This window comes from Sinocyclocheilus anshuiensis, unplaced genomic scaffold (genome assembly GCF_001515605.1).
Source record: "Sinocyclocheilus anshuiensis isolate Anshui unplaced genomic scaffold, SAMN03320099.WGS_v1.1 scaffold711, whole genome shotgun sequence".
In the NCBI taxonomy this organism is placed as follows: Eukaryota; Metazoa; Chordata; class Actinopteri; order Cypriniformes; family Cyprinidae; genus Sinocyclocheilus; species Sinocyclocheilus anshuiensis.
Window position 1 is genome coordinate 48849 of NW_015552595.1, and position 7500 is coordinate 56348.

Below are 7500 nucleotides of genomic sequence, written 5' to 3' on the forward strand. Positions count from 1 at the left end.
TAATAATGAGCCTTTAATTGCCTACATAGCCTAATAAGTGCTCAAGCGCATGCAAAAAAGGCTTGCCACAGCGCACCGGCAAATATAATAATTATGAATGTGTTAGGGAAAAACAGCAAGTACACCGCATTAACGTTTTAATAATTTATTGTTACAATAGTGCTTTCTGTTTTCGGTTTAAGAGATGAAGTCGGCGACACTGACTTGTCATCTCCGCAGTATGCGCCCTGAATGCATGTTTCACACGGATTACATAATCTGAGAATATTTGTTTTCTATTTTAATTGGTTCATTTTAAAGTTTCACTCTCTATAGATATATTTTTTATGTCTGTAATAAGGCAAGTATACACGGAGTTTCGAAGTTACGCGCTCATGTTCACAGAGACCGAGACGGCAGAAAGCGCATCCTGTTTGCTTTCATTATTTTACAAAAGTGCAACGTTTCATTGTTATTCTGAGTGCACACGAATAAACGTAGAGTCTTTACAGATACAAAAGATGCATTACTCTTATCTGTATGACCAAAAATAACAAAGTATTTTAAGAGCCAATGATCGCACCAGCGCCTCCATCTGTCCTGCAGGAGCCCAAGCGCGCTACTGTTCAGCTTCCACACGCACAAACACGTGAACTGCACACTTTTTTCTAGGCTAACATTAGATTGAGCTGCCATGTAAAGTTGCTACTACATACATATTTCAGATGATAAGCCATATTTGAGGTTGATGAATATTAGTTGAGCATATGGATGTCCTGCCTGATGTACTATATTACCACACAGACCAGCCGTTAATGTTCTGTCCATCACGGACTACGTGATTTCGCCACTTCATGTGGAATTTTTTTTTCTGCGACTAAGCGACTAATAAAATTTTGGTAATATGCATATAAACAGCCTTTTAATTAGCAGAGTAGAATAATCATGGCTGATAGTAAGACATGCAAACATAAAAGAAAACCAAACTGGATGCGAGAACAGCTATAGCCTAATATTAGGGGTACCTATAATAAAAAATTTGGATTTGGGATAACTTCCAAACCAAAGCCGTTACCTTTTTAAAAGCTCATTATCGTCAAATGTTTCTAAAATGTTTATATTCCGAGGTAGATTTCTGGCAACAGCCATTTTAGGATAGTTCAGATTTGGTCTTAGTGACTTAGCAGTCCTCTTTACTACTCCTAACGTTTCACAGATTTAGGAGCTAGTTTTAGCGCTAAAACGCTTTGTGAAATACTCTTACAACAAAGATTTAGGAGTCCTAAATTTAGGACTGACACACCCATTATTTTTAAGATTTTCTCCTAAATCAGAGTTATTAGCTACTTTTAGCCTGAAGATATTTTGTGAATACGGGCCCTGATTTACTCCTAACGGTTTACGTTTGCATGATGTAATGGTCTGGGTGTCTGTCCCTTTAAGACCTGATTCGGGGTTTCCTCTGCCCCTGCACTCATGTGTATCTGCTGGGGGAAAACACACTGTACTTTCTATCGTTTTGTTGCACCTTCCTTTAACATTAATACATAGGTTGATGGTGACCTGCATCGTGTGTTTCTTTCTTCCATAACGCACAATATGTTACAAGTGGCACCCGAACAAAATTCCTGGTTTATTTGCGAATATGTCGTGTAATTATAGTGATTGGTCTGCTCGGATCGTTGGTGTGGAACTTTGTTTTCGTTTGGGAAAACTGTGTCTTATTTCACCACAGTTGGGACTAAAAAGTCGATTCTCCGCGGGAATTGGACAGTGCAGACTAGATTTCACAGTGAGTTGATGGCATTCGGAGGAAGTTATTTGCCCTTCATCGCATGGTTTTCTCATCAGCTGAAGAAGAGGACATAAATTGCATAAACTGTCCATTTGGAAGGTACATAACTCTGAGAGGTGACTTTGTGGACATTTTTGTGGGGACTGGAAACACATGCAGTTTTTGTTTTATTCTGTGTCATTTCTAAACATCGTTGCTTTTGCACCTATATGTTTGAGTGACTAATCTAACTGACCTTTAAGGAAAGTGATAATTTTGTTAACTGTCAAATTGGGTACTACAGTGTTTACTGTTGTGAATGCACAGTGGGTTGGGGAAATGGCAAAAAGTAGAGACTTCGACAGTGACGATATTATGCATGTTGAGCCTGAGCCCTGCGATGAACCTCAGTCACGTCGGGCCAGCCTAGAAAAACAGGTGCGTACATTGAGACAGGAGGTGAAGCTGCTCGGGAACTGACTTCATGATTCATTGAACCTTCAGAAGGATATACTTGACCGATTTGTATCTGAACCTTTGACTAATATGGCAAAACACGCAAAACAGTGGGGGAACCCCGTTTTTACGTCAACACCTGGCCAACTGAACACATCTATGGGAGTGCCTCCTCCAGGGTGTAGTGGCGTAAGTGCTCATAATCAACATGTTCCCGGTTTTAATGCAGAGCCCCAAGTGGGGTTTTCTTGTGGCAGTACTCAGCCAACATCCTCCCTTGGTGTTCATGTTACAGGTGGGGATTTTCATCTTTCAGATGCCACCATTTTAAGTAGCACTTCTAGAGTATTGACCTCTCTCCTTAGTCATTCCAGGCTTGAGCCACCCGTGTTCCGTGACCATGGCAGGACCAATCCTGAGGAGTGGTTGGCTGCAGTGAATGGTTACAGGGCTCAGATGGGTATGACAGATACACAGATTCTTAATGAGATCCAACGTTTTCTGGCAGGTGAGCCTGCTCGCTGGTTTCAGGTACTTCGGCCACATATTGTCACGTGGGATCAATTTGCAGATTTGTTTCGGAAGGTTTTCTTGCCTTCGGATAATCAGGAGCAAATTTGGAGGGGCATTCTTGATCGCTTTCAATCAGGGGATGAACCTCTTCCAACGTTTGTGGCACACATGTTGTGTGAATTCAGGAAGCTTAGGGCTCCTCCACCTGAAGCAGAGCAAATTGAAGTGATTTGTAAGCATGCACTAGAAAAATATGCTGTTGCTTTATATGGGGCCAAAATTTCCACAGTGGGTGACCTACTGCTCCGTGTACACGAAGTGCATGCTGCCTTGGGCCACCGTGGGGGTGCTAGGGTTGTAACTGATGAAGAGACACGTGGTCTTGTGTACTGTTATTCATGTCATTTGCCAGGGGTGACAGTGCGCTCATGCCCGAGATGTAAACCACCTGCCAGGAACACCAGGAATCCCCCGAGCAGGATTCTTGATACAGCTGAATCGAGGGCTGAGGACCCGGGATTCAAATGGTACAATGACAAACGGGAAACGTGGGGGTGGGGGACTTTTTGTCGAGGCAACCCTCCCCCCAGACAATAAGCAGGCCTCAGGTTGGTGATCAAATTCTCCTCAAACCTAATTTAGGTCATATTGAAGATGTGTCGTCACCTTCCCTTTGGAACAATCCTTTTCATGTGTCTATTAAGCTGAAGAATGTCGAAATAATGGCCACTTTAGACACGGGTGCTTCATTGTCCGCAATAAGGGTTGATATATTGACATCCGCCCATGACCTCACACCTTGGATGTTCTCCCCTCTCAGATTGGCAGATGCGGGTACGTGTGAACCTTTGGGAAGTACCTGGCTGACATTTTGGTTTCAGGGACAACGTTTTTTCATAGGTTCATTGTTCTGCCGAACCTAACAGTCCCAATCATATTGGGGATGGATTTTATGCTTCGAGCCTCAATCAGCATCCATGTTCCTAGCAGAACAATAACCATCGGAAACATGGATGTGGATGGTATGGCGGGTCCGGATTGGGACGATCAAAATAGTGTGTTTGAGGGGCCAACTTTAGCCAGCCTACAGACCTCTCTAACAAAGGTGGAATTATTAATCAGTGGCTCGTCTTTGGCTGACGAGGAGGGACTGCAGCTTAGAGCGTTGCTGACGAGTTTTGATGATTTGTTTAGCAGCCAGTTAGGTCATACTACATTGGCTGAGATTTCAGTTGACACTGGCTCTGCGAGACCTATCAAAGACAGCCTTCACTTCCCATTGTGGCCTTTTCCAATTCAAAATCATGCCGTTCGGTTTATGCAATGCACCGGCTGTATTCCAACGGCTCATGAACTCTGTTTTGGCTGGGCTGATATACAAGTGTTGTGCCGTATACCTTGACGATATAGTGATTGTATCCCCGACATTCGAACAGCACTTGGATGACATACGTGAAGTGTTTAGCCACTTACGGACGGCTGGCCTGACTGTGAAGCTGGGCAAGTGTCAGTTTTGCCGGGAGGAATTTAAATTCCTGGGATACAAAGTAACGCCTGGTGGCATCTTACCTGATGTCGACAAAGTACGGGCAGTGTCTGAGTTTGCCATCCCAAAGTGTGTCAAACAGGTCAGACAATTACAAAGTGACGCCTGGTGGCATCTTGCCTGATATCGACGAAGTACGGGCAGTGACTGAGTTTGCCGTCCCAAAGAGTGTCAAACAGGTGAGATCATTTTTGGGGCTGAGCAGCTACTATCGTAGGTTCATTAAGAATTATGCAAAGCTTGCAGAACCTTTGTGTGCACTGACACGAGATGCAACACCGTTTGTGTGGGATGATTCTTGTCAGAAGGTAATGGATGACTTAAAGTCGTGTTTGACCTCTTCACCTGTTTTGAGGTTTCCTGACTTTGGGAAGGCATTTTATATCCACACCGATGCATGTGATGCAGGGCTGGGGGCAGCACTAATGCAGCAAGATGAGGAAGGACGAGAGATAGTTGTGGCGTACGCGAGTCGAACTCTGAATAAGTCTGAGAAACCATACTCAACTCCAGAGAAGGAGTGTCTGGGGTTAATATGGGCTCTTGAGCACTTCCGACCCTACATTGAAGGTCTGCGTGTCACTGTATACACGGACCAGAGTAGTTTACAATGGCTGATGTTGAGGCCCAATCCCTCTGGTCGGTTGGCGCGCTGGTGTCTTCGGCTGCAAGATTTTGATTTCAGCATCAAGCACAAACCTGGTGTGGGAAATCGGGTCCCTGATGCTCTGTCCCGTAACCCCTTGCCTGATTGTAGTGGCCCTTTGGATGTGTTGCCTGACTATACCATTATAGCTGGTCTGGACTTGCGTATCCAACCACTACTTGAGTTAGGGGACAGGCAGCAAATACGGAAGTTTCAGTTGGATGATTGCAAAACTGGTGTGCTTCTTCGTAAGTTGGAGAATGTAGAGACTATTGAGGACGGTGATAATTTTGAGGGCTGTTACATGGTGCAAGACGGACTGTTGTACTACAAAGATGTGAATGTCCAGTGTGGTATGCACCCATGGAAAGATTTAAAGTTAGTGGCACCATTGGCAATACGGAGATCTATCCTAGAGTATTATCATGATCACCCTACTGCGGGGCATCTTGGTATAAAAAAAACCCTTACCAGGCTTAGACTGAGATTTTTTTGGCCTAAAATGAAAGGTGATGTGCGCATGTATGTATCTTCCTGCACAGTTTGCCAGCTCACCAAACCATCCCAACGGAAACCAGTGGGCTTGTTGGTCCCTGTGCATGCCAATGAACCCTGGGAGTATGTGGGGGTCTGAGGCGCATACCATTCAAGTTCCTGGTCTGAGTGGTTCTGATGCTGGAGATTCCAGTCTGGGTGTTCAGGAAATGATGGTCGGTGGTGATTTGGAGCTGAACCCATCATCCTGCATTGAGAGGGAAGATGACTTGCTTAATGATGGGCAGGCAGGAATGGTTGACTTTTGCCCGATGGTGCAAGGCACCGCAAGGGACGATAATGTTTTTCCTGATTCTTGTATTTTGGATGATCCCGTACAAAGCCCAGTACAGGGGTGTCACTACAATTTAAGGCCCAGAGTTCATCCCTGAGTCACAACAGACTGGTCGACAACTAAGTGGACAAATGAGTTTCATACTAAAAAAAGGGAGTGTTAATATTACTGTGAGGGGGCCTATAGATTTAAGTGTTGAAATGTTGCTGTTAGTTTCGGTTCTTGGTTACTTTCATAATGGTGTTTCTCTCTATACATGTTTGTGAGGGTACAACAATGCTGTTATGTTGTGTATGTTCCAATGGTGTATTTGATTCGGCCCAGTGTATTTTATTTTCACATTTGTTTTCCTTTCTTTTCTTTAATTTTTTTATTATATATTAGAGGCTATGTTATTATCTCATCAGGCAACATGTATGTTCCCAAGATGATGTTGATGCAAATACCTGTACTTGTCAGCTGCTATATCTAAGCATCTAACCATGTATGGTAGTTGTGTTAGGACGTCTGCCTGTCATTTACAGCTGAGGACAGCTTTTTTTTCTGAGATGTAATGGTCTGGGTGTCTGTCCCTTTAAGACCTGATTCGGGGTTTCCTCTGCCCCTGCACACCTGTGTATCTGCTGGGGGAAAACACATTGTACTTCTATCGTTGCACCTTCCTTTAACATTAATACATAGGTTGATGGTGACCTGCATCGTGTGTTTCTTTCTTCCATAACGCACAATAGGTTAGAGTACGACACAACAGACTGATTATGTGATACTCCACACAATGTGCATTGTGACATAATTGTGTGCATTTGACCGTTTAAGCGCAATAAGCTGTGAAAGAGAGCTTCCCCCAACCCACTAAAGTAAAACATTATATTGCGTCCCTCAGAGTCCAAAGAAATTATGCTTGATCACAGTGTCTCTTGTGACGTATGCGTGTCTCTTGTGACGTATGAGTGACGATTAAACTGAAACTGAAAGAGCGTATTGATCATGAGAAAAGTGCACAGGACCGATGTGGTTTCTTGAGATGTTTCATATTCTGAATTTAGCTGATGATTTTAATCTGCATACTGTCATCAAACCACACAAAGTCACAGCCATGCAGACATGTGATACATGAACGCTAGCATGCAGGTGTGAATGAGTCTGTTTGGTTAATTAACATCAAACTGTTCAGTGATTTAAAAAAACATTTGAATATTAGTGGAAATTAAATGACACTGAAGAATCTTTACTGTAGAAAATCCCAGTTCACATACTCACCTGTAATGTTTGCATGCCAAATGAAAATTAGCTTTAGTTTATCGTCTAATAATGAGCGTCCTGGAGGAATCGCTTATCCTAATTCAAAATGATTCTTACGGTTCAAAACAGATAATAAACAAAAAAATAAAATACAAAAGATTCTGGCCAAGAAATCTGTTCCATTTATTTCTTTTCAGTTTGAAGTACATTAAATAACTTCATATTTCAATAAACAAGAGCAAACCATGCTAAACGATGCAGCAAAGTCAGCCTCATTTGGCACTAAAATATCGGCCCATACAGTTTGTCACAGAAAAAAAGTCTTGAAGTGCTTAAAGTTACAAAGCTGAACTACTGCGCTCCTCTGACATTAACCAGCGCACACAAAGACAAGTCTATTTCTACATTTGCTCTGATGTGTTTGGCCTCAGAAAGAGTGGCTGTGAACTTCAAATGGAGTATACAGGCGTTTCTGGACCTCGAGTGTGTGAACTCAAATTCATGAATGAAGCAGA

General features: G+C 43.1%; 1 protein-coding gene across 17 annotated transcripts in view; it reads right to left on the minus strand.

Moving 5' to 3' along the window:
* Positions 1 to 7500, minus strand: part of LOC107665637 (myomegalin-like) — a 63381-nt gene that overhangs the window by 18167 nt on the left and 37714 nt on the right. The gene's annotated exons all lie outside the window — the stretch shown is intronic.